This window comes from Hippopotamus amphibius, chromosome 4, assembly GCF_030028045.1.
Source record: "Hippopotamus amphibius kiboko isolate mHipAmp2 chromosome 4, mHipAmp2.hap2, whole genome shotgun sequence".
Lineage (NCBI taxonomy): Eukaryota > Metazoa > Chordata > Mammalia > Artiodactyla > Hippopotamidae > Hippopotamus > Hippopotamus amphibius.
In genome coordinates this window covers 20,666,739-20,694,005 of record NC_080189.1, presented here as the reverse complement: position 1 = coordinate 20,694,005, position 27,267 = coordinate 20,666,739, and the positions used below count along the sequence as shown (strand labels likewise).

General features: G+C 38.8%; 1 protein-coding gene across 3 annotated transcripts in view; it reads right to left on the bottom strand.

Annotated features, from left to right (window-relative positions):
• CHCHD3 (coiled-coil-helix-coiled-coil-helix domain containing 3) overlaps positions 1–27,267 on the bottom strand; it is a 286,088-nt gene that overhangs the window by 193,525 nt on the left and 65,296 nt on the right. The window lies entirely within an intron of this gene.

Genomic DNA, 27,267 nt, shown 5'->3' with positions numbered 1-27,267 from the left:
AGTACTATATAGCCAACTGAGTTACTTGGGTACCTAGGCTAACTTTGTTGGACTTAGAGAACAAACTGGACTTACAAATGCACTCTTGGAATGGAACTCGTTCGTATGTAAGGGACTCACTGTACTTAAATCATTTTAGGGCAGAGTTAAGAGATTAAAAGTGCTGGATGGGGGGAGAAGAAAGATGGCGGCGAAGTAGAAGGACGTGGAATGCATTCCTCTCCATAGATGCATCAGGAATACACCAAAAGATGCAATAATTCCCACAGAAAACCAGCTGAACACCAGCAAACAACCTCGGACACCAGAAAGGACTGCAAAGATCCCAACATAACTGGGTAGGATGGGGGGAGGGGGAGAAAGAGGACGAGAAGAAAGGAAAGGGATGGGTCCCACACCCTGGGGCGGGGGGATCTGAAACAGAGAGGAGATTGACGAGGGAAACGTCCCTTACCTGACGGGGAAAACCCTTCTCCAATGGGGAATTTCCCTGGGTCAGAAGGGAGGCATTTGGGACTGTTCAAAGAGGGTGAAGCGGCTGAGCTGTGGCAGACGGGAAAGAGTGAGAAACACACAGAGGGTCCGCATCACGGCTCAGCGTGTCTGGACTGAGACGTCTATTCACAGCTGAACAGGGCGTCTGGGAGCTGGAACGTGGGAACCGGAGAACCAGTTCAGGGTGAGAAACATTGTTGGCAGTGGGGAGACGGACTGAGAGGACAGGAGGGAAGAAATCCACAGCAGAGAATGCCGATCGCGAAAGCTGGGCAGCCATGGCAGCGACTTGATAGATAATGCTGACTCACAAGCAGGGAGGAGGAGCCGCGGTTGTAGCCTCCCTCTCTCTCTCTCTCTCTGTACCTGCAAAAGACAAAGGAAGGACCCCTCTGGGCCTCTGGGCCTGCCTAACGCACTCAGGGATAACAAAGGCCCCCGGGCAGGGCTGGCCTGGAGTGCCTGCAGCCGAAAGCCAAAAGTCTGCAGAGTGGCCCAGCTGTGGCGACATTCTGGTTACACCTGAGTCACCGACATCCCTCTGCAACAGGCACCTTCACGGCCAAGTGAGCTGCCGTGACCCAAGCAGGGCGCCCCGGCAGAGTCGTAGCAGGGGGGAGGAGCCGCGGATGGAGTCGCTCTCTCGGCCTGAGCTGCCCAAGCAGCCGTGACCCAGGCAGGGCACCACTGCTCACTCACTCCCAGGGAAAGGAGCCACTATTGTACCCTCTCTTTCCCCACACAGCGGTGCTAACAGATGAACAATAAAGGAAGCTCTGCTGGTCGCAGAGTAATACAAAAAGCCCAAGGCAGGTAGAAGGACACTTACAGCTGAGACCCTAAGGAAACAGAAATATTAGTATTAATTCTACTGATCTGGTCCATTCTGGGGTCAGTTGTAGTTTTTTGTTTTGTTTTGTTTTAATATTTTATTAATTATGATCTTAGTCCTAAGGGATCTATACATATTATAACATATTTTTATTCTATTTTTATTTTTAGCCTTTTTATATATTTCTATTTCTAGCTAAGTTTTTTGTAGTGCTGACTGTATCTCTCCTACCTTCTTTCCATCTCTATCTTTTATACATTTCAATTTCTTTGTTTCTTTTTTTTTCCAGTCACACTACGCTCCTCTGTTGCCCTGTCTTCTATCCTTTTGTAGTTCATTTTATCTTAATATACTTATAAGCAATATTATTGGTCTGCTCTGTTTCCTTGCTTTATTCTCCAGATGACACACTGCTTTGGTTTTTATTATTAGGTTTTGTCTTTATCTTAGTTCTAAGTATGATTGTCTGATTTCATTCTAAGAATCTTCAGTCTGTCTGGTGGTACTCTCACTCTTTATTATATTTGATCCTAGCTTTCAAAAAATCTCCCTGGATTTGTGTTTGTGTGTGTCTGGTTTTTTTGTTTGTTTGTTTGTTTTTTTGGTTTTGAATTCCTGTTGGTTTTCTCTTTGACTGTCTGATGGTGTACTGGGGTTCTTCTGTCAGGTCTCTCTAGTGCCTTATGTTCTACTGGATTCAGTATTTGTGTGTCTTCTACATGTATGTGTTTCCTTGACTTAGTATTTGTTTGACTCAACACTCTGCCATTAGTCTGGGGCTTGGACAGTCTTCTTTAAACCCCTTTATTGCCAGGACAAGCAACCTCTGAAGTCTGGAATGCTCCATCAGAAGTCAAGTAGGAGGCTCTGGGGAGGGAGCACTGAATCCAGGATGCTAGACTACTACAGAGTCCTCAGACACAGACAAGATTAACTGCAGAGCACCCTCATGGAGCCCTGTATCAGAGCCTAAGACCCAGCTTCGTCCGACTGTCTGCAACTGCCAGTGCTAGACACCTCACACCAAGCTACAAACAAGACAAGAACACAAACCCACCCATCAGCACAAAGACTACCTAAAGCCATATTAACCTCACAGATACCCTAAAATACACCACCTGACACAGCCATGCTCATCAGAGAGAAAAGACACAGAGTCACACACCGGAAAGCAGACACCAGACCCCCCAACCAGGAAGCCTACTCAAGACACTGGACAAACCCCACCACAGGGGGCAGAAACGAGGAATTACTACTAGGCAGCATAGGGAAAGGAGACAGCAAATCCTATAAATTAGACAAAATGAGAAAACAAAGAAACATCATGCAGGCAAAGGAGCAGGAAAAAAAAAAAACCACAAGACCAAATAAATGAAGAGAAAACAGGAGAATTGCCTGAAAAAGAATTCAGAGTAATGAGAGTAAAAATGATCCCAATTCTCAAAAACAAAATACAGAAAATACAAGAAACAGTTAATAAGGACTCAGAAGAACTAAAGAGCAAAAAAACAGTAATGGACAACAAAATAACCAAAATTAAAAATACTCTAGATGCTATAAACAGCAGAATAACTGAGGCAGAGGAATGAATAAGTGACTTGGAAGATAGAATGGGGGAAAAAACTGCCACAAAGCAGGAAAGAGAAAAAAGAATAAGAAGAATGGAAGACACTCTCAGAGACCTTGGTGACAACATTAAGCACACCAACATTCGAATTATAGGCATCCCAGAAGAAGAAGAAAAAAGAAAGGGTCTGAGAAAATATTTGAAGAGGTTCTAGTGGAAAACGTCCCAAACATGGGAAAGGAAATAATTTACCAAGTCCAAGAAGCGCAAAGAGTCCCATACAGAATAAACCTAAGGAGAAATACACCGAGGCACATATTAATCAAACTAATGAAAACTAAACACAAAGAAAAAAATATTAAAAGCAGCAAGAGAAAAGCAACAAATACCATATAAGGGAAAACCCATAAGGATAACAGCTGACCTTTCTGCAGAAACTCTGCAGGCCACAAAGGAATGGCAGGATATATTGAAAGTCCTGAAAGAGAAAAACCTACAGCCAAGAATACTCTACCCAGCAACAATCTCATTCAGAGTCGAGAGAGAAATCAAAAGCTTTCCAGACAAGCAAATGTTAAGAGAATTCAGCACCACCAAACCAGCCTTACAACAATTGCTAAAGGAACTTTTCTAAGCAGGAAACACAAGAGAAGGAAAACACCTACAAATACAAACCCAGAACTATTAAAGAAATGGTAATCAGAACACACATGTCAATAATCACCTTAAATGTAAATGGATTAAATGCTCCAAACAAAAGACACAGACTGGCTGAATGGATACAAAAACAAGACCCTTCTATATGCTGCCTACAAAAAACCCACTTCAGACCAAGGGATACATATAGACTGAAAGTAAGGGATGGAAAAAGATATTCCATGCAAATGGAAGTCAAAAGAAAGCTGGAGTAGCAATACTCATATCAGACACATTAGACTTTAAAGTAAAGACTATTACAAGAGACAAGGAAGGACACTACATAATCATCAAGGGATCCATCCAAGAAGAACAAATAACAATTGTAAATATCTATGCCCCCAACATACGAGCACCTCAATACATAAGGCAAATGCCAACAGCCATAAAAGGGGACATCGACAGGAACACAGTAACAGTAGGAGACTTGAACACCCCACTTACATCAATGGACAGATCATCCAAACAGAAAATAAATAAGGACACACAAGCTTTAAATGACACATCAGACCATCTCGACTTAACTGATATTTATAGGACATTCCATCCAAAAACGACAGAATACACTTTCTTCTCAAGTGCATACGGAACATTCTCCAGGATAGATCACATCTTGGGTCACAAATCAAACCTCAGCAAATTCAAGAAAATTGAAATCATAGCAAGCAAGATCTTCTCTGACCACAACACCATGAGACTGGGTATCCATTACAGGGAGAAAACTGTAAAAAATACAAACACATGGAGGCTAAAAAATATGCTATTAAACAACCAAGAAATCACTAAAGAAATCAAAGAGGAAATCAAAACAATATCTAGAAACAAATGACAACGAAAACACAACAACCCAAAACCTATGGGATGCAACAAAAGCAGTTCTAAGAGGGAAGTTTATAGCAACGCAGTCCTACCTCAAGAAACAAGAAAAATATCCAATAAACAACCTAACCTTACAACTAAAACAATTAGAGAAAGAAAAACAAAGAAATCCCAAAGTGAGCAGAAGGAAAGAAATCATAAAGATCAGAGCAGAAATAAATGGAAAAGAAATGAAGGAAACAATAGCAAAGATCAATAAAACTAAAAGCTGGTTCTTTGAGAAGATAAACAAAATTGATAAACCATTAGCCAGACTCATCAGGAAAAAAAGGGAGAAGACGCAAATCAGCAGAATTAGAAATCAAAAAGGAGAAGTAACAACGGACACCACAGAAATACAAAAGATCATGAGAGACTACTACAAGCAAATATATGCCAATAAACTGGATAACCTGGAAGAAATGGATACGTTCTTAGAAAAGTACAATCTTCCAAGACTGAACCAGGAAGAAATAGAACATATGAACAAACCAATCACAAGTATGGAAATTGAGACTGTGATTAAAAACCTCCCAACAAACAAAAGCCCAGGGCCAGATGGATTCACAGGCAAATTCCATCAAACATTTAGACAAGAGCTAACACCTATCCTTCTCAAACTTCCAAAATATAGCAGGAGGAGGAACACTCCCAAACTCATTTTACGAAGCCACCATCACCCTGATACCAAAACCAGGAAAAGATGTCACAAAAAAAGAAAATTACAGACCAATACCACTGATGAATGTAGATGCAAAAATCGTCAACAAAATACGAGCTAACAGAATCCAACAGCACATTACAAAGATCATACACCATAATCAAGTGGGGTTTATCCCTGGGATGCAAGGATTCTTCAATATATGCAAATCAATCAATGTGATACACCATATTAACAAACTGAAGGATAAAAACCATATGATAATCTCAATAGATGCAGAAAAAGCTTCTGACAAAATTCAACACCCATTTATGATAAAAACTCTCCAGAAAATGGGCACAGAAGGAAATTACCTCAACATAATAAAAGCCATATATGAAAAACCAACAGCCAACGTCGTTCTAAATGGGGAAAAACTGAAAGCATTCCCTCTAAGAACAGGAACAAGACAAGGGTGCCCACTCTCACCATTATTATTCAACATAGTTCTGGAAGTTTTAGTCACAGCAATCAGAGAAGAAAAAGAAATAAAAGGAATCCAAGTTGGAAAAGAAGAAGTAAAACTGTCACTCTTTGCAGATGACATGATAGTATACATAGAAAATGCTAAAGACTCTACCAGAAAACTGCTAGCACTAATTGATGAATTTAGTAAAGTAGTAGCAGGATACAAAATTAATGCGCAGAAATCTCTTGCATTCCTATACACTAACAACTAAAGAGCAGAAACAGAAATTAAGGAAACTCTCCCATTTACCATTGCAACAAAAAGAATAAAATACCTGGGAATAAACCTGCCTAAGGAGGCAAAAGACCTGTATGCAAAAAAGTATAAGACACTGATGAGAGAAATCAAAGATGATAGAAACAGATGGACAGACACACCAAGTTCTTGCACTGGAAGAATCAACACTGTGAAAATGACTGTACTACCCAAAGCAATTTACAGATTCAATGCAATCCCTATCAAATTACCAATGGCATTTTTCACAGAACTAGAACAAGAAATCTTACAATTTGTATGGAAATGCAAAAGACCCAAATAGCCAAAGCAATCTTGAGAAGGAAAGATGGAGTTGGTGGAATTAGGCTTCCTGACTTCAAACTATACTACAAGGCCACAGTGATCAAGATAGTATGGTACTGGCACAAAAACAAAAAGAAAGATCAATGGAAAGAATAGAGAACCCAGAGGTAAACCCAAGCACATATGGGCACCTTATCTTTGACAAAGGAGGCACAAATATACAGTGGAAAAAAGACAGCCTCTTCAAGAAGTGGTGCTGGGAAAACTGGACAGCAACATGTAAAAGAATGAAATTAGAACACTGCCTAACACCATACACAAAAATAAACTCCAAATGGATTAAAGACCTACATGTAAGGCCAGACATAATAAAACTCCTAGAGGAAAACATAGGCAGAACACTCTATGACATACATCAAAGCAAGACCCTTTTTGACCCACCTGCGAGAATAATGGAAATAAAATCAAGAATAAACAAATGGGACCTAAGGAAACGTAAAAGCTTTTGCACAGCGAAAGAAACCATAAACAAGACAAGAAGACAACCTTCAGAATGGGAGAAAAATACTCGCCAACGAAGCAATGGACAAAGGATTAATCTCAAAAACATACAAGCAGCTCATGCAGCTTCATACCAAAAAAGCAAACAGCCCAATCCACAAATGGGTGGAAGACCTAAATAGACATTTCCCCAAAGAAGACATACAGATGGCCAACACACACATGAAAAGATGCTCAACATCAATCATCAGAGAAATGCAAGTCAAAGCCACAATGAGGTATCCCTCACACCAGTCAGAATGACCATCATCAAAACATCTAGAAACAATAAATGTTGGAGAGGGTATGGAGAAAAGGGAACTCTCCTGCACTGTTGGTGGGAATGTAAGTTGGTACAGCCACTATGGAAAACAGTTTGGAGGTTCCTTAAAAAACTACAAATAGAACTACCATATGATCCAGTAATCCCACTCCTGGGCACATACCCAGAGAAAACCATAATCCAAAAAGAAACATGTACCATAATGTTTACTACAGCACTATTTACAATAGCCAGGACATGGAAGCAACCTAAATGCCCATCAACAGATGAGTGGGTAAAGAAGATGTGGCATATATATACAATAGAATATTAGCCATAAAAAGGAATGAAATGGAGCTATATGTAATGAGGTGGATAGACCTAGAGTCTGTCATACAGAGTGAAGTAAGCCAGAAAAACAAATACTGTACGCTAACTCATATATATGGAATCTAAAAAAAAAAAAAATGGTACTGATGAACGCAGTGACAGGGCAAGAATAAGGATGCAGATGCAGAGAACGGACTGGAGGACACGGGGTTGGGGGGGCAGGGGGTGAAGGGGAAGCTGCGGCAAGTGATAGAGTAGCATAGACATATATACACTGCCAACTGTAAAATAGATAGCTAGTGGGAAGTTGCTGTATAACAAAGGGAGATCCACTCGATGATGGGTGATGCCTTAGAGGGACAGGACAGGGAGAGCGGGAGGGAGTCATGGGAGGGAGGGGATATGGGGATATATGTATAAATACAGCTGATTGACTTTGGTGTACCTCAAAAGCTGGTACAAGAGTGTAAAGCAATTATATTCCAATAAAGAGCTTAAAAAAAACAAAGTGCTGGATGGGGCAATCTTGGGCACTGTACATTTATTCCTATGGAAATCATCTCCCTATGTTGTCTCTTCACTATAAGCTGCATTTTCCTAAAAAAGAAACGTTTTGAAAAAGAAATATAGCTCCCCACCCTCCCGTACTGCAAGCACTATGAAGTCTTTCTAGACATATACAGAGTGAAAACTACTAACACCAAAACAATCAATCTAACACTAACAATCAAACAAGAGCAATTTTACATGTGGACAGAACAACATGGTCTGGTTTTGCAGCTCACCAATAATCATCAGGCATAACCGAAGGACAGGTTTTGGGGAATCAATGGCTAGAAGGCAGACAGCCTATATCACAGAGCTCTGCTTTGAGTAAGTATTACACAGTAGTAAGTTCAAGATTAAACTCCACAGCAAGCACCCATTCTATAACACTGGTGAGATGCTCAGCCAATTGCCGTAAAGGCTACCCTAGCTGAGAGAAGAGGGCAATCCTCTTTGGAAAACTGAAGAGAAAATGAAACTGTATGTGAAACAGAGGGACAACTCGCCTCCAAAGAGTATGTGCTGCAAAAGCAATTTTGTTCCCAAAACACTATTTGAAACCCACTCCAACAAAAGGGTAAATTGTGAAATTTTGTATCGCTGAGCACAGCCACAATTGTTATTATTAGCTAGTTAAACAGAGGCTTGAGAAAAGAGTCTCTGGCAGTCTCACTTTTGAATAAAGATGGCTCTATATCTTTTACTTCAACTATACTCTGTAACCTCAAAAGAAACATCAAGACTTGAAGGGGCCTTCTCCGTGAGACCAGGCTCGTCTTGCTGTTTAGAGTCACACTGGTCCGCACAGGAAGTACAACAGACAGCCTCGGCACCCACCCCGCCCAGCGCTCCCCCAGGTAACAGCAATCCATGTTCACGCCTCTCTGACACTATTCACAAGCTAAAAATTCACTCCTTGGCAGATGTTTAATTTCTAGCATTCCCAATGAAATCACTCAAAGAAAAAACAAATTCTAATAAAAACACATTGATCTAAAAGCCACACACTAAGCAGTATACTGGATTTCATTTTATTTTAATTTTCACCTTAAACATAAAATAAGATGGCAGAAACATATCAAAAGAGCAAATGATGTGAAATTCTGTATGATTTTACTTACTGTCACTTTAGGGTAACTCCTATTCATTCCCATATCTTACAAGTTAAATCACACACATACTTTAAGAAATAAGAATTACCATTCAGAACTCACATCAATGACAAAAATAAAACAAACAAATGGAGTTGCAAAGCGAAAAAGCATTAAAAAGTACTTTTCAGGAACTTACTATGCAGACCCTAGTGTGAGGACAAGGAATCAGCCCACAGGAGACAGAGTGGAACGGTGAGGCCCTGCTCTTGAGGAGTCTGCCAGAACACGGCTCCAACTCATACCAACAAAAGCATTCAGACCCATGTGGTCCTTTCACTCTCTATTCCATTTAATGTGTTATTTTTAGTACTGAAGACTTTAACATATAACTTATGTCATTCAGATAAAAAATACATAATATTCAACTAATAATACTATAATACTTATGGAGTACCTCCTTATGCCAGGCATTTTAACAGGTGTTTTACATACATTATTTCATTTAGTCCTCACAAAAATCTCACAGAGTAGTCGTTCTTCACCTTTCAGAGCTGAGGAAACCAAAGCTGAGAGAAGTTAAACTGCTCAAAATCATGTAGGAAAATATGTGGTGGCATTTGTATTCTACACTTGTGACTCCAGAAACCATGTGCAAGTCACTACACTACATGGTCTTGATTTTGTGAACTAAAATGCTCAGCCAAAGCCCCTAGAGTAAAATGTTCCATGTTCTGATTCAAATATTAATACGTACGTCTAGTTTTTCCTCCCTCCCTTAACAAAACCCTTCCTTCTTCCATCCATTTATGCAGGACACAACTCAACTGGCACCAATGCGGTTGCAAATACAAACACAGGTACTGACATCACATGGCAATGAGTGGCTGACAGACGATCCGGAATGTGCTTCCACGCTTTGTTTTTTCGACTCACAGACCCCTGAGGTCAAGAAATGCTGCTACAGTGCTATTCCAAAGGTACAAATCTGCATATAAAATTACATTAAGTGAAGAAGCATAAACTAAAGATTATAGTCACACTGAGTATGAGTATAAAACACCATGTATAACATTGAACAAAAATTCAAAGAGGTTTGTGTTAGGTCTTTTTCCCTTCAGAGTTACGAAGGCTGAGAAGGTAATAAATTACTGTTTAGGATGCTTTGCAAAGATACAAATGCCTTTGCAGCGCCCCAAAGTTAGTAGTTACAGAGGTGGCAATCCCCCCAAACCCCTGCCCTAATCCTCAGCATAATTCTAAGTGAGAAGGAAAAGGAACTGCGATGCTGGAGTGTGGATGCTGGAGTGAGGAGGACATGTGCTCACCAGCCTTTAGAATTGGACCGTTTAACTATGGGGCAGCCTTTCAAGAAAAACACGGTGGCGTGGAAGCAGATAGAGAGAAAGCAACTGCAATATTAACTACAGCTAAGCACATCCTGGGCATACTGCCTCCTCATTACACCCATGTTTCACAACATAAGAACTTCAAAATGGCTAGGTAAACCGCACCTACCTCCACAAAGAAAACTATTTCCACAATGTTAACGACCATTTCTAAATTTCAACTACCTTACAGGCCTGAGGAACTGAGGCTTTTTAGTTATGCAATATCAGTCACTGACACAGTGCTCCAATTCCACGCAGCACGAACCATGTTAGCTAAACCAACAAAATGAATAATTCAACTCCCAGCCAGCAGGAATTCACTATGCCACCTTCATTATTCACCTCACAACACCCATTCCTCCCATTTTTAAGATAACAGCTGTAGGTGTTCAAGATGGGCCACCAGCTACTTACACAGGTTCTGATCCACATATCACAGGAAAATTAAGCCATCCTCCGTTGAAAACAATCTAGATAATCAAGGATGAAACATCAACCTTCACTCTTACTGGTCTTCCTCATTAAAATCTAACCCATTAGATGTCAATAATCACTAAGGCACAACATAATCAATACAACCATACTTCAGATAAAGCTTGTAAGCTATGTTATTGCCACTGCACAAAAAAAACAATACAGCAATTGTGTATCTTCACACCTTCTGCTATTTGAATTTTCCTTCTTGTACCAGAAAAGGGACTTATTTTCTTTTTTTTAAAGAAAGGAACAATTTTGGACACAAAAATGCTTCTATCACTTTCCTTCCTGGGCAGAATTTTATGGCTTCTCACTGCGACTATCAGGGCTGTGAAAAGCAGCCAGAAGCCCGATGCGTTCGCGGCAATCCAGGACAAACTCTGTCTCAGAGGCCAAGGCTTGAACTCAATCACTCTCTCACACTCAACCAAGTATCAAAAGTTTCCCAGTTACTCCACAGTTCACAGGAGGCCAATCTCACTTCGATTTTCAAAGATGATAGCCACAATGGAGATCTGAAAAACGGTCCCTGAATCAAATACTGCAGTTTTATAAGCAGCTAGAATTCTACTAACTCATATTCAACTCCTGGTTAAAATAATTTTGAAGATAAATAAATACTGTCAAGGAAGAAAAATTTCAGGGATAACCATAAATTTCATTAAGATATATAGCAGATGTTACATGGAAGATGAATATTCATTCCATCTGGCTTCCACTGCAATCCATTTTATCTTCACAGTGATTTCCAAATATCCCAACTTAAAACACTCACACTGTACAAAAATTCAACAACAACACATTTGCGGTGCAAACAGTTTGTCATTTTTTGCTTAGTTCAACATGACTAAGTTTGTTAATGTATTTTGACAGACTTGCATAACATCCTAAAATGTTTTGAACAATGCAGTTTAGGCCGCAATGCAATATTAATGAGTGAATAATGTTCTTGAATATAAGGTTTAATATTTAATGATTCAGAGTGCTGCCTGGATTTGATGCAGAAGAAAAATGTGGTTTGGAATCACTGCATTTATCAGGGGACCTGTGCAAAAGGCTATGGACTCCAAGCAAACCTTTACTCTAAACTTTGAGCTGTGGTCTCAGGTGTGAAATTGATGCTTCGCCAACTGAATTTCTAGTGCTCCTCAGTATTCACAATATCACACCATTTATCAAGTGTCATTCACCAGAATTTTTAAATTACTAGGCACTCACATGTCTGTGCCAAGAGGTGGGGGGAAAAAAAGGAGAGTTAGTGTAAAAATAACATTGTGTGGTCTATGTTCAAATACATTTAGGAATCAAACCTGCCAGTTGCATCAACATGTCAATTTGATTATTCAGCAGCAAGTTCAGATGAAATAATGACTTACCTCCATATCTTCTACAAATAGAAGTTCCTAATCTAAAAAATCTCACAGAGAAGTTGGTTCACTGTGTCCATCTAATCCAAGGAATGGATAATCTGCACCCATTACAGGACTTGCCTTATTTGCAAACAATACTATGTCTTAAAAATAAGCATAAAAAGAGCAACAAGAGCAGGATTTACTGACATCAGTTAAGTAATACTCAAAACTACAGAGCTGTGAAGAAAGGAGTGTAAAGCACTCCTAACTGGAATATTAGTATTACTGTGGTTTTAAAACAAAACACCAAAGGATGAAAATAATGCCCAATTTCCAACATTCATCTGCATTTATGATTCACAATAGCCATGTCAATAATCACTAAAACTTAGAGGGCCGGGATGGGGTGGGGGGGGAGTCACGGGAGGGAGGGGATATGGGGATATATGTATAAATACAGCTGATTGACTTTGGTGTACCTCAAAAACTGGTACAAGAGTGTAAAGCAATTATATTCCAATAAAGAACTAAAAAAAGAAAAAAAAAATCACTAAAAAATCTGCCATGTACTGAATTTCTCAATATAACCTCTCTAAGCTGCTGGTTTTCTCATAGGAAGATGGACATAGTAATGCCCTATGTCACACGATTGTTATAGAATCAAATTAAATAATATTGGTAAGCACTAGGTCAAACAAAGAGCGTTAATACCAGTGTGAGTAAACAAAGAAAAATCTGGGTAACATTTACCGAGCACCTGCAATGCTCTTGGGAAGGGCCTGCACATAACACTTCACTGACATGATCACCATGGTGGTTAGAACACAAAGAACAGGCAATGGCGATTTCTATGCTGCCTCATTTAGTTTCTACAATAAAGGAGGAAAATAATCACAAAATAATAGAAGAAACAACACAAATATGCAGGTGAAATATTTTCTCACCTACATTTCCATTTAATATCATATTTTGATAGTTTACAAAGTCTCATTTGGAAAAAAAGACAAAGCATCAACAATACTCAATGCTCTATTAATCAATTTGATATAACATGTTTTAATCATTGCTTACAGTATCTACTGAGCATTAATTATGTGCTTAGTGTACAAAGCATTATGTTAAAAAAAAATCAGTGGTGACTCTTCCATCAACCACAGTAACGTCCCTTTCTTTATATTATGACATTTAAATAATGCTATTAAAGTTCACGCTATTCCATTTTTACCAGATCAGCAATTATATCAACAATTATTTCAAAAAGAATTAAAACTGCTTTCAAATGTATACTGTAGAAAACTTGAAAAGTTTGCCAATGATAGATAACAGTCTTAGTTCACTATAAGATCTTAATTACCATCAACATCAGGGTGAGTCCATTTTTTCTGTTAAACAATTTAAAAGAACTGACGCTACAAATTCAACGAGAACTAATTAATTTCTCCTAAGCACCAGTCCTGATGCTCCTGCAGGTAATGATGGTGTCTCTTTAAGGGAGCACAGATTCAGTAATTAGACTTTTCTCAAGTGTGAATAACTGAGACAAAAAGGTATTCACTTGGTATTTTTTTTTTACATACCCTAATCCAAAAATATATATTAAATAACATCAGCTTTTATGATTATTCTCTAGTTTACAATGTACTTAAGGGCAGAAGAGAATGCTTAGGAAAATGACAGGAAGAATATCCAAGAAACTGTTAATGACGGTTACCACTGGGGAGCGAGATGGGGTACAGGGCTTAGCTTTTTTGACTTTTGTGATGTTGGCATTTTTATGCAAATATATTACGTTTAAATAAAATATGTTAGAGCAGCACCATTAGAAATATAATGCAAACTAAAAACGTAGTTTTAAATTTTCTAAAACCCACATCAAAAAAAAGTAAAAAGAACCAAGTCAAATTAATTTTAATAACGTATTTTATTTAGCCCAATATATCCAAAATATTATCAATGCCACATGTAATCAAAAAATTATTAAAGAGATATTTTATGGGTTTTTTCATACTGAGTCTTTGAAATCTGGCAGATATTTTTCACTTAGAGCAGATAGCAATTTGAACCAACCACACTTCAAGGGCTTAACAACAGTACAGGGTCACAAAAAGTTTCAAAGGCACATCTAGGCATAAGCTGGATATTTTTCTTTCTAAATTTGAAAGCAATAAGGAGGTGCTCATTAAAAACTCTCCTATCAGTTCTCAGCTCATGAGCTACTGTCTCACTGTGTTGATTTCTAAGATCTTTATTCAATCCATGCATGTTATTTACCTTCTTGGTACATAAATAAGAATTCATAAAAGTACATATTTCATGTGCAATGCCACTGACTGTCTTCATTTCAGGGCTTTAACTACATCAGTAGAAGTGCCTACTGCTAATCACTTGGATCCCCTTTCAGAATATCTTTAAAAAGCCAAACATAATTGCATCCCTTTCCCCCACACGTAACACTGCAATATTCCAGCAGTGGAGACCCGTGGACTTTACAGAAGGTGTCCCAGCCCTTGAAAATGATTCTCTGAGCAAGCAAAAAAAAAAAAAAAAAAAAGTGAAGGCACCAATACATGAGGACAACCATCAATTTTAGAACTTATATCACCTGAAAGGAATATTTTCCAAACTAAAAGCTACATGAGCTTTTTAACACCCCCCTGTCACTCTGAAAAGTTAAAAAAAAAAAAAGCTCTCATTTCTCCCACTTCGCACTTTGGGAACCAGACCTGGCTGGGCACACCTTTGGAAAAAGACAATCAATGGCTCACGCAAAAGACAAGTTCATCTAGTTTCCTTCAGCTTATTTTTCCTGTATGTTCACCAATATAAAGATTTTCTACACTCTTTAGGAAGGATAAAAGCAAGAAGAAATGAGAAAGGGCATCTGAAGAAAACTATACAACTAGAGAATAACTAATTCTCTGAAATGGATGGATGGATAGATAGATGGATGAATGGATAAGAAAGACAATCACATCTGCGGAGTATTTACTATTATTCTGTGTGAGTCACTGAGCTGTGCTAAGAACTTCACAGGGAATATCCCATTTAACCCTCAAAATAACCCTGAAGATAAGCCAAGGTGGGTGTTATTACTGTCCTCCATCTCACAGATAAGTAAAATGACCGTTGAAGAAGTGAAGTAATTACTATGTGGTCTCCACACTAGTAACCAGTAAAGCTAGAATTCAAACCCAAGCAGTCTTACCTTTGAGACCACACTCTTCACCACCACACTCTACCACTCTTCAGTTCAAAAAGAGAAACGAGTTCTCTGTAAGAATAAGCATTTGTACTGAAAGTTTAATGTGTGACAGCCACTCTATACACATTATCTTATTTAACCTTCATTTAAAAACAAGCTCATCAGGTAAGTATGCCTATTAACCCAATTTCATAACTAAGGAGACTGAGGTGTAGAAGGGTGAGTCCCTATTCAGGATCACAGATCACTGAGAGGCAAAGCCAGCATTCAGATCAGATCTCTACTCCGAAGTCACTGTTTGGTTCTTATTTCTCCCCCTCATAATTTAGGTGGATTTGTAATTAGTATAATGATAGAAATCCATGATAATCAGGCTTTCCTGCTACTAGAATAATTTGCAGTATGTAACAGTTCACAAAAAGCATGCTTTATATAGAAATAACCTGGATGAGGGTAAGCACTACCAAAAACAGACCCCTCATAAGACTACAGAGGCTACAACACTCATTTCTAAATCATTTTTAGCTTACTTTAATAGAATTAACTCAGAATGGGAGTACTATTTAAATAGGGACAAGTTTACAAATGTTTTCTTTTCAACTATCTACAGAACCCTCATTAAAACTGTTCTTCCATTTAATGTCACATAGTAATGATGCCTCCTGAACTCTTCATATACAAGACACTCACATTGGCAGTAAATGTTGCAATGATATTATCTTACCATTCATTTAGTGACTGCACAAGAATAAAAATGAAAATGAGTGACATCGCTGTAAGTTTCGTATGTTTTCCAGGATGAAATGATATGGCTAAGTCACTGAAAACTAAAAGACGCATTTGAATGTCTAGGAGTTGCAGTATGTACATACGTCTGGGAATGGGGTGGAAAAAAAAAGTAACCAATGAGACCAATTCAGATAGTTTTTGAAAAAAATTATTCCTAAAAGCATTAAGGATCTACGTATTAAAATTAATCAAGATAACCCTCAGAAAGCAGATGCTCAAGTAAGATTAATATTTCAAAGACAATATACAACATGATTTGCAGAAGACTGTTAGAATTTGAAACTCCCATTACTGCCAATTCTTAAAAATTCCTTTAAGATCCATGTTTACAGGGCTAAAGAAGTACAGAATTGGCAAACATGCTCCTAAAATAGCCAAAGACCTGTTTGCTTTAAAAATGGGCTTCAAATGGTAAATTAACCTTTCTGAGTTTGGGTCATTCCAATGGGAAGACAAAATAAAGCATTATTTTTAAGAGCAAAATTAAGAATAACGAACACCACTATGAAGCTTTTTTTTTCCCTGTGTGTGATACATAAAACTAGTTAAATACCTCACATAGCTTAAAAATTTAACAATTGCGGGAATGATCATTTTGTCAGTGTCCTGTATATAAGACAGTGAAGGGATACCAAGTGGCTGTAAAGACCAATTTCACTTCCTTACCTACCATGAGAAGGCACTATAATTTGCAGTTAGTTGTCAAGTTCAAATGTAGATAGTTTTCTGTTTTATACTGGCAGAGGCTCAGTGCTTCAACTCAAGATCTTGCCCAGAGTAATCTGCCACCTTTAAGTGACTACTCTTTGGCCCATTTGTTTTACTACTACAAATGAACCTTCTTAGATAAAAACAGATGAATAGGGACACATGACATCATTTTTACAAATCAATTAAATCCCAGCCTTAACCCTTTTTATACTTCAAGCCACAATCACTGAAGAATCCTGATGAAAATAACTTCCTCTAGAAAATCAACACTTAGAATTTAGGACCTAGAAGACACCTTAACGATTTAATAGAATTCATTTCTTGCTGAGGAAGAACTATAAAACAACACCATATCCATCAATTTACAAAGATATATCTATTAGTCACTCTGTTATGGATTGAATTTGTGTCTCTCCCAAAATTCATATATTGAAGCCCTAACCCCTAGGTACCTTAGAAGGTGACTTGACAATAATCCAAAATGATCTGCTAAGTATTTACTAGGTGCCTAAACTCACAGCACTCCCTCAGTAACAAGATGACTACACACTCCATCCCACTAACCACTGCTAAAATTAATTAAAATACCAGCCAAATAAACAGACGTGATAAGGCATGGTCACCTGGGCATAATGCAAGTCAGCGCCAGTTTTATTACTACAGTCCCAAAATTTGCAACAATGAGACAAAAGCAGAGACTCCTATTGGCAGTGAGTAAACTAGCACAATTTCTTGAAGGTAATCTGGCAACAATAATATTCTGTATAATCTTTGACCTAGTAATTCCACTTGTAAAAATTTACCCTAAGGAAATAATACTGGAAATGTGTGAATTTAATAACAAGGATATTCAAAGCAGTGTGTTCATGATAGTGAAACATTTTGAACCATTTATTTGGAAGCCTCAGTGTCTTATAGTGAATACCATGAAATTACCTATTGATAAAACATGTCCATGATCTATCTTAATGATAAAAAATAAAGCAGCTCAGAAAAACAGGGACAACATGACACCACTTCTATCATTTTGCCCCTTCATATGTATGTCCATGTACAGAAATGTTTACAACAATTTTGTGTGAATTAGTGGGATAACGGCCATTTTCATTTTCTTTATTTTGTTTACCTACATATCTCTAATTTTTTATAACTGTATTATGTTATCTTTGTAATTAGAATAAACAGTTCTTATTACAATACGATCATGTGCCTTGTGACTTTCGCTTTTATCCACAGATTCCCTTAAGTACTAGGAAGATACTGTGGATGGGTGATGTCAGAACACAGAAAAGCAGGCCAGGCTACAAAAAAAAATCAACTATGGAACAAGGTAAGAGAAAAAAACAGAGACAGATTCTAGAAGTAGTCGGGTCAGGGTCGGTGCTCAGAAACAATTCCCCTTACGGAGTGCCTGAGGGGCCACAAGAAGGTGCTGTCCCACGGCTGCTAACTCCAGACCCGTGCACCATTTAAAGACTCAAAAGCAGGGGAAACTAGTAACTCTCTGGACCTTGCACCTCCTTAGGGACCCCGAGCTGCACCTCTGCTGAGCCCTCTCCCTGCAACGCTACAATACATATCTCCCAATCTTCTGATTCTTTTAGCTTCTTGATTAATTTATTTGCCCTTTCAAAATGTCCTCTAATTCATTACAGCCTTCCTGGAATTGCTGTCTGGCTTCTCAACATGTGATATCAGATGTCCCATAAACAACAGGACTATTATATTAAAGCCATGAATTAGATCCAAGCATCCTATTTCTCCCCAAGCCTATTAACTTGATGTTCTACAGGCAGAATCTCACTTAATTTGCCATTTACAGGATAACCTTTCCAGGTGTATCTTTCAAGTCCTTCCTGCTGTTCTGGATACCTCTTAATATCTGCATGTTGGGAAAAATCATCTGAATGAGGTAAGAAAATTAATCCTGTTTTTTTCCTAATGGACGAAAACTGGAGTAGATGAGCACATGGTGCCGTCAATTCAGGACTGAACACCACTCTTAAGAGGACTGCCTTCCTAAGTGAAGCAAAACGGTCCCTCATGCTGAAAAGCAATGAATATTTCTGTCTTTGAAATGACAAGACTGCGTGGTCAAAAGGGTCAGGTACGGAGATTTCCTTTTCCTCGACGTTCTGCCATTAGTTTACAGTAAAAGACAACTGTCTTTATGCACAGAACAGTCACCAAACAGTCCCAGATGCAGCAGTTTAGACTACTGACGCCTTTCAGGATCAAGGGGAAAAAAATCAAAATGAAGACTCTTGTGTCTTCTACACACATGCAGAAAAGCAAGAAATTCTAATTCGGGGAGTAGAGGAACACACACATATGACAGCAAGGCTAAGCATATTTTCAATAAAAGTAAATTTAAAAATCACTTTCCCACCTTCATAACATCTCTTAGTATCATACTGAGAAAGAATGATATATGTTAAATACATAAAGATAACACTAGTCAGACATAAAAAATGCCCAAGACAAATTTAAATGACCATCATAATAAAGAATTTGCTCTTTTCTTTTTGTATTCTCCCTAGGCTTCTGTCAGTAAACTAGAATAAACATGTTATTAAAAGAGAATCAATAGAAGGCTTTAAAATATACACTACCACAAAAGGTCAAGCCCTGGGATCGATTTTAATATAACATTTTTGTGCAGCTTCCCAAAGGGTTCTTTTCTAATATTGTTCTTCATTTTTCTCTCACTTTGTTCCCTGACTAGTGAATGTGTTGTTCTTGTCTGCAAAAGGCTGTCTAAGGCTGACTTTGCTGAGTGTGTGTCATTCCTGTGACAAGCTGCTAGAAAATGAAAGGAAAAAAAAAAAAAATTTAAAGGTAGTGGGAGGACAGATACAAGACAGCATGAAGTACAAGACAATGTTCAACTCACAAAATGCACAGGAACACTGAAACTCCGAACAACCGGCCATCGCAGGCCACCCTGGGCTTCTGCCTCCCCTGGTGCCTTGAGCGAGCACTGATTCCCAGGAGGCAGGAAGGCCAAGGAAAGTAGAATAAGTTCAGGTTTCAACCAAAAACTCTCACCACACCAGGTAACAGATGCATATTTTCTATATACAAATCCATGTGACTTCTGGTTCCTTCTGAACTTAAAACACCAAATGTTCAAAGGAAAACTGGATGCCATCAACAGAGTTTATGGGAACTAATGAGAGGTACGAGGCCAGGGCCACAGGCTTCCTGACTTCTGTCCCAACTTTCAAGGCTCAAAGACAGATAAGTCACATTCTGGTTCAGTCTCACATAAATATGAATGCATGACACAATATATATTTTACACGTTCATAGTTACAAATTTTAGGTACGTTTCCCGTTGCCAATAAAAATAGTCCAAAGCCCAAACGATACTCTCATAATGTCAGTTTTTCACCTTTAGACAATACTAAGCAACTGTCTCAGGACAAGACATAAAAATAGATTATTTTTGCCTAAGTCACCAAAAACCAAAGAAATTGTTGCCTCTAGAGTTAAAAATGCAGTCCCCATATCAAAAATTGGAAGCCAACTAGGCCTACTAGAAGGGAAGCTGTGAAGTGCAGATGTTCCCTAAGAACCAAGAAAACTTGAAGAAGTGTTGGGAAAGAGGCTTGGGCTTGGAGTAAAAGAGAACTGGGCTGAGATCTTGAGGCTGGCTTTTGTCAGTAACACAGCCTTGGGCAAGGGATTTAGCCTCTCCCAGAGGCATTCTGATTGTAAAATAAACCCACAGAGGGCAGAAGTACCACTGCCAATTCTCCCCAGTCGGGAGGGGAGGGAGGTTTCGTCCCTCAGCTTTGGGTCCTGGAGGAATGTGAGAGGCACCATCTTACAGGCTACCCACCTAGGCTGTGGCAGGCCTCATCAGAAGGCTTTTGGCCAGCCTGGAACTAATGTATATAAAAGTACCAGCACAGAGCCTGGTAAACAGCAGGCAATCATTCAGTGGTAGTTGCTATAGTCATAAGATGATGCCCCTGCCTCTTTTTCCTTTTGGACAAAGTCTATCCCATTTTAATCTATTTACCACGACCATAAAGTACTGCTGTAATTTACTGATGCATTCTTCTTGACACTTACTACATGACAATGAGTTTTGCCCTCACAGACCTTTATATTCCAGTGGAGGAGACAGTCAATAAACAGATAAAGTGCTATAAGGAAACAAGGCAGAGAAAGGACAGCTACAGTGAGAGGACAGGAAAGAGAATGACTAAATAAAGCAATCAGGGAAAGCCTCTCCATGCATGGCGTTATTTGAGAAGAACCCTAAATAGTAAGAGGGAGTCAGGAGCACAAAATATGAAATACAACTATTCTAGGCAAAGAGCCGTACGCAGGCACAAACAGGTCTGGCAGCTGCCACAGCTGAAACGTTCAATGGGAGGCTGGCAAGAGATGAGCCCCGAGTGTATAAACATAAAGGGCAGCAGAGAACCAGAAGATCAAGGGAATGATCTGGATCTTACGCTAAATCTAACAAAAAGCCGTTAAAGGATTTTAAGCAAACAAATCGCCATGATTCCAAATGCATTTTTTAAAGCACACGAACACTGCTTTGTGGAGAGTAGGATCTGGAGGACAGGACTGGCTCCCTGCAGGGAGACTCTGTAACAGCTCAAGTGAGAAATGATAACGACTGAGACCAGGGCTTCTCAGCCTCCCCACTACTGACACTTGGACCAAACCATTCTTTGTTGTGGGGGGCTGTCCTGTGCTGTAGGCTGTTTAATAGCATCCCTGGCCTCTACCCACCAGATAGATGCCAGGAGCACCCTCCAAGTGGTGGCAACCTTAAAGGTCTCCAGATGCGGCCAAACAGGCCGTGGAGGCGGGGTTGGGGGGGAGGGGGCAAAAGCCCCCTCAGTAGACAATCAGCTGGTTTAGACTAAGCAGGGATAGAAATGGTGAGAGTAATGAATTGGCAATATATTTTAAAAGCAGAGACATAAAGGCAAGAAGGAGGGAGCAAGAATAACCAATAATCAAAGTTCTGACGTGACTCTCAATTTGTAAGACTAACATCCAAATTTTTAGTAGTTTGAGGAACGTGCTTTTTAAGTCAAATCTACCTGGAACTGTATAAATAAGTTACAGGAACTTACTTGGACAATAGTTCGGGCTCCTTTTCTGTAAGTCTATAAAAACTGAATTGTACAGCTGACATATATATTCATAAAGAAATACACAACATTTTACAGCAAAATCCATAGAAATGTTAACTTTCACCCACTATTTGACAGTATTTTGACAGTTTTATTTCAAAATATAGTCACGTGAATTAAAAAAAAACAAAAATACCCCCAAAATCCCTTCATTGTGAATTCTTTTCAAAACTAAATTGCTTATTTAAAGAGCTCCATAATCAAAGCAAAATTGACTGTACTAAAACCTGACAAACATAAGTCTTTAGTAAATCACATCAAAAGAGCCTTAGATAGAACATTCATACTAACATATAATAGGCAGCATCCCTGTTGGATCAGAAAACAATTTAGCCTCTGAGATACAGTCTAGTGATGAGTGTGGCTTCAGGTTCCAGACTGCTTGCATTCAAATCCCAGCTCTTCTATTTTCTGGGTTTACGACTAGAAGCAAGTATGAATCTGTGTTTCAGCCACCTCATCTACGAAGTGAGGGTACCAGCAGATCAGAACCTGCCTCACAGGGTTGCTGTGAGGATCAAATCATCATTACGTGCAAAGCGCTTGGACCAGTGCTTGGGACAAAGAAAGCATTCAAAAACTGTTAGCTATTACTACTACTTATTATTGCTTATTATTAAATGTTATTGCTATTAGTATTACTTCTTAGGTTAAGTCTTCTTAAATAGTGTATATCATCAGGTTTTAAGTCTACTCAAGATCTGCGCATTCTGCACACAGGAAGAGGCCCACACTATATGACTGGGTGAGGGGAAAAAAAACAAGCTACATAACAATATTACTTCAATCTCATTTTGTTTAAAAAACAAACTATACAAAACACTGTTAAGAATACATTTCCCTTACGGTAAAATGTGTGAATGATTTTAAGGGGGGAAGAGCAGGGTAATGGAGGAGAAGGAGAAAGATGACTAATTTTTTATCCTTGTATATTATCTACATTTTCTTTGATATATATTTCTCTTGTAATTTTTTTAAATAAATCAACGTTATCCATGTTTTCAGTACTCAGGAATGACGTTTCTATATCAAACCTACCGCATTCTGTAGCAATAATGGAAACCACAGAAACTGCTGGGTAATGATTTTTAACATTTCCCATATTAAATTAGTGGTTTCAAGTAACATTTTTTGGTTTTGTTTTGATTTGGTTTGGTTTTAATCCATCCCACATATCAGGAATGCAAAACTGCAATCTATGGATTTTTAAGGGATTTTTGTTTTACTCTAATAATCATTCACAAAATGGCACCAGGAAATGAAGAGTTTAAGATATCTATTCTAAGAAGTTGTGAAGGAACTCAAATTTAAATCCTTAATTGAATCATTTACATCGTTAACCTCTATTTTTATACTTTATACTTGATGCCAAAAATCACACTAAAATCATTTTAATGGAATAACTTGAAAAAATTTCCAAATGAAACGGTTCAAGCCTGGAGGAGCTACACAGTGTATGTGTAAGGAACGAACTGTAAATGGTATATAACTAATAAATGGCCCCTGTGCTAGCTGCACATTATTCTGTGGAGGAATTCCACATGTGAGTTTCAAAGCCACAATGTCTCAGCTGATAGATTTTTCCACTGACTTAAAAACATGTAAGTTTGTATACTAAATGTGCGGACATCAAAATACTCTATCCCACAAAAGGCATATAAATAGTAACAAATACCACAAACCAAAACCCGACATGTGAAGCAACACAACCAATACAAGAGAATGAGCCCAGGTTTCTTTAATAAAAAAAAAAAGCGCTAAGGATGAATACAGAAGGCAAAATGCAAAATGACTTCCACTTCACAATCACCTATTAAAGTAAGTGCTGTGCCTCTCTACTGCTTCCCACACAGGGGAAGGGCCCGACTGGACTACCCCAGAGAACTCCATGGAGCACTGCTGGGGGCACATGGGCCTCACTGACCGGAAGCAGCACTCACCTCTAAAGTTCACAAGGCAGGGCACCATCTGCTTCCACACACCCTGCCCCTGCTGTGCTCGGAAGAAAAAGGTCCTCATCTCAAGCTAACGAGATATTCAAACTGCCACCATCACTGAAAACGTGGACACAAACCAGTATTTAATGCTACGTTAACAGCCTACGTGAATAAAGAATATTAACTACGTGAATAAAGAATATTAACTTTAAACACAAATTCTCAAAAGATTTTGGTACTAAGATAAAGGAAGTTTTAAAAATATCATCCAGAGCAGCTGCACGGATCTAATAACCAGGAGCACACAACTGAGGTCACTTCCAAGAGATCTTTTATTTACTAACGGTTTAGAGGTGAAAGCCCAAGTAAATGTTTGTTACCTCTTCCCACAACTGTAAATGGAAAACTTTAAAGAGAGTATTCCCCGTACACACAGAAGGGTAGTACTGCAGCACTGTGAAGTGCATGAACTTGACAGAGACTTGGGGTTCAAATCCCAGGCTCGCCACTTAACAGATATGATCTTGGGTAAGTTTCTTCTTTACCTTTCACTTTCCTCACTTACAAAGTGCAGGTAACAGAGGTGTGAGGATGAAATGAGTTAAAATACATAAAGTGTTCAGAAAAAATACAAGAATCCAACCTCTTTTTTTTCTTCATTTTAGTTGGACATATGGGTCCTGTACTCTGAAATGTTTTTCATAACATAATGTGACCCCAATGTGTGTATTCTATGTGTATGCCACCTATGAACTGTGAGGAAAGTTTTCATCAAAGACAAATGACAGCTGCTCTGGATAAGTATGGGATGCAAAAGAATATGGGTTCCCTCAAAAAAATATTTACCAGAAACTTAAGATGAGCAACTCTCGTTTTTAATGGTTTTCTCCAACCAGGAAAAGGGCAGCGGGTGGGGGGGTGTTTAAACATGAAACTGTGCCAATGTTTAGAAATACTACAATGCTGAAATAAAATCTACATATGAATTACAATTATGCTGCCTGCACTGCTTTCAGTGCGAGGCTCTACTGGCAAAGCTGCTGAGGTCAGGAGAGAAAGAGGAGAGCCCTGCGTATTTCTCCCGGGTTGCTCCCCCCCTCCCAACACAGCGCTCATCACCAGCGGGTTCAGCAGACGGCTCCCGGAAGGCCCAGGGCTGAGGACTCAGCAGGGTAAGGCCCGGCCTACGTGGACCGCTGTCCGTAAGTACGGACTTCTGGACTCAATAAATGGACATCAGGCCACTGCCCACTCATCTTCTAGAACAGAAACTGAACTGAATCTATCCAACAAACGCTGTTTGGAAAAGAAAAGTTTACTCCTCACACATGAAGTGCCCCAATCTGAGAGAACATTATCCTGACCAGAAGTTTCTCAAACGAAGCCCCATGATTTCCAGGTTTCTAGGAAGGGAAAAGGGCTGGCGGGGGGCGGAGGCTGACAGAGCTCTAACACCTAGTCCTAGCGACACTATAACCAGACGGCACGTGAATCGGCGTTGCACCGGAGTTCTGTCAGGTTTCCTTTGAAAAAGTGTTTACAGGGTGATGAGACACAGTATGAGTCTATCACCTCAGCAACAGAGTGCAGGGCTGTGGGACAGGCAGCCCAATTCAAGTCCTGCTTCTGCTGCCGACTGAAAACTTGACAGGTGTCTACTTGAGTGATCGCCTTTAAAAAATGGTAACAGTGCTGACAAGAAACATTAATAGTTTATGTAAAGAATAACACATGATTTACAGAGTACATTACAACCCCACTCCCCCGAGACTGTTCTGGGTAATGGAGAACTTCAACAAGAACTACTACAACTATAGGACACTCAGACACCAATTCCTAGAAACTTCCTAATGCAGAAACCAACTCTGGCACAAATTACTTCAAACACTTGCTTCATGAGAGAAAACACTGTAATTACTGTCAAAAGAAACATCTGAGCAAGAAGTGGTTGAACATCACGGCTGCTATTATAACCAATAAAAAAAAGTCACAGGTTTCTATGGCATGCTTGATTGATTCTGGTTTTCCAGGTTTAATATTCCTACCACGTAAAAACAGCTTCTCAAACAAAACTCAGGGTAGGAGCCTACAACAGCATAACATCAATAGCAAAGAAAACTGGATCTGGAAAAAGAAGTAAAGAGATGTGAATAAAACAGACTGGATAATTCAACCTTCTATAACTGTTGGTTACAGAAAGCAGCTGTCTTTATCAAAAATAGAAAAGTGTCACTTGAAGAAAAAAGACGAAAGTAGCAGATGGCTAAAGATTCCAATACCTAGTACATACAAAGCACTTCCAATCATCTCCCAATGAAAAGTACTGGGTGGCTAGGATGTGATCGATTACATTCAGAATGAGTTAGGTCTTTTAAGCAAAACGGAACAGAAAAGTAAAGGAATAAAACCACAGCAACACAACATGCATTTTAAAAAAAAAAAAAACAGCTTTAACAAAGCTAATTAAAAAATTAATCTAATATATTGGGATTTTTATACTACAGAAGGATCTCAAATGTCAGAGCACATAAAGAAATATTTTGCAGATAATGCCAACCAACTGTCCATGGCCCCTACTGGAGCCAGACACCGGAAAATCTGCTTGTATCACAGCAGGATACAAACTTCTGTAATCACCTTCTTTGCAAATATTTGTAAATTAGAAGTGAGATTCATTGCCTGTGACAGTTGTAAGTGCCATGAGAAAATACTGACTGCTAATTGATCTTTTAAGGTCACTTAAAAACTACACTTTTATGAGAAATATTAGTGATCAACAGAACTTATTCCCGGAAAGTTGCTGCTGTTTTTTTTTTTTTAAATTACTACATACCTAGAGATTACCTGCAGGTTGAGAGTATGTACTTTCATAACAACTGTGTAATGTGTGTCGACAACTGCAAAACAGCATTTAACACTACACTAATTTGAAACAAAGATTTATAAGACAAGTATCTAGCATCTATAGTCCCTGGTTAATGTGTCTTTTAAAAGAAATATAATATTTGTTTTTAACATAATGTAAAATGTATATGTATATAGAGTAAACTGCCCTTTCTAGGAGACTGTCAAGATTTTCCAGTCCTAATGATTCAATCATTCAACTGAACAAATATTTGTGAGAGTTTACCATGTGAAAGATACCACACTAGGCAGATGATTTCTTACGTTATGCATTTTCAATGTGATGCTAACCCCTAAACACTGTTTTCCTCTACTGGATTCTTTCCTCCTTCCTTTTTCATCTTTTTCCTCCAAAGGCAGAAAATATCTAATAATAAAATTAAAATGTATTGTTATATATAATGGATTTAAACAGAAGGCACCATCCCTATGAA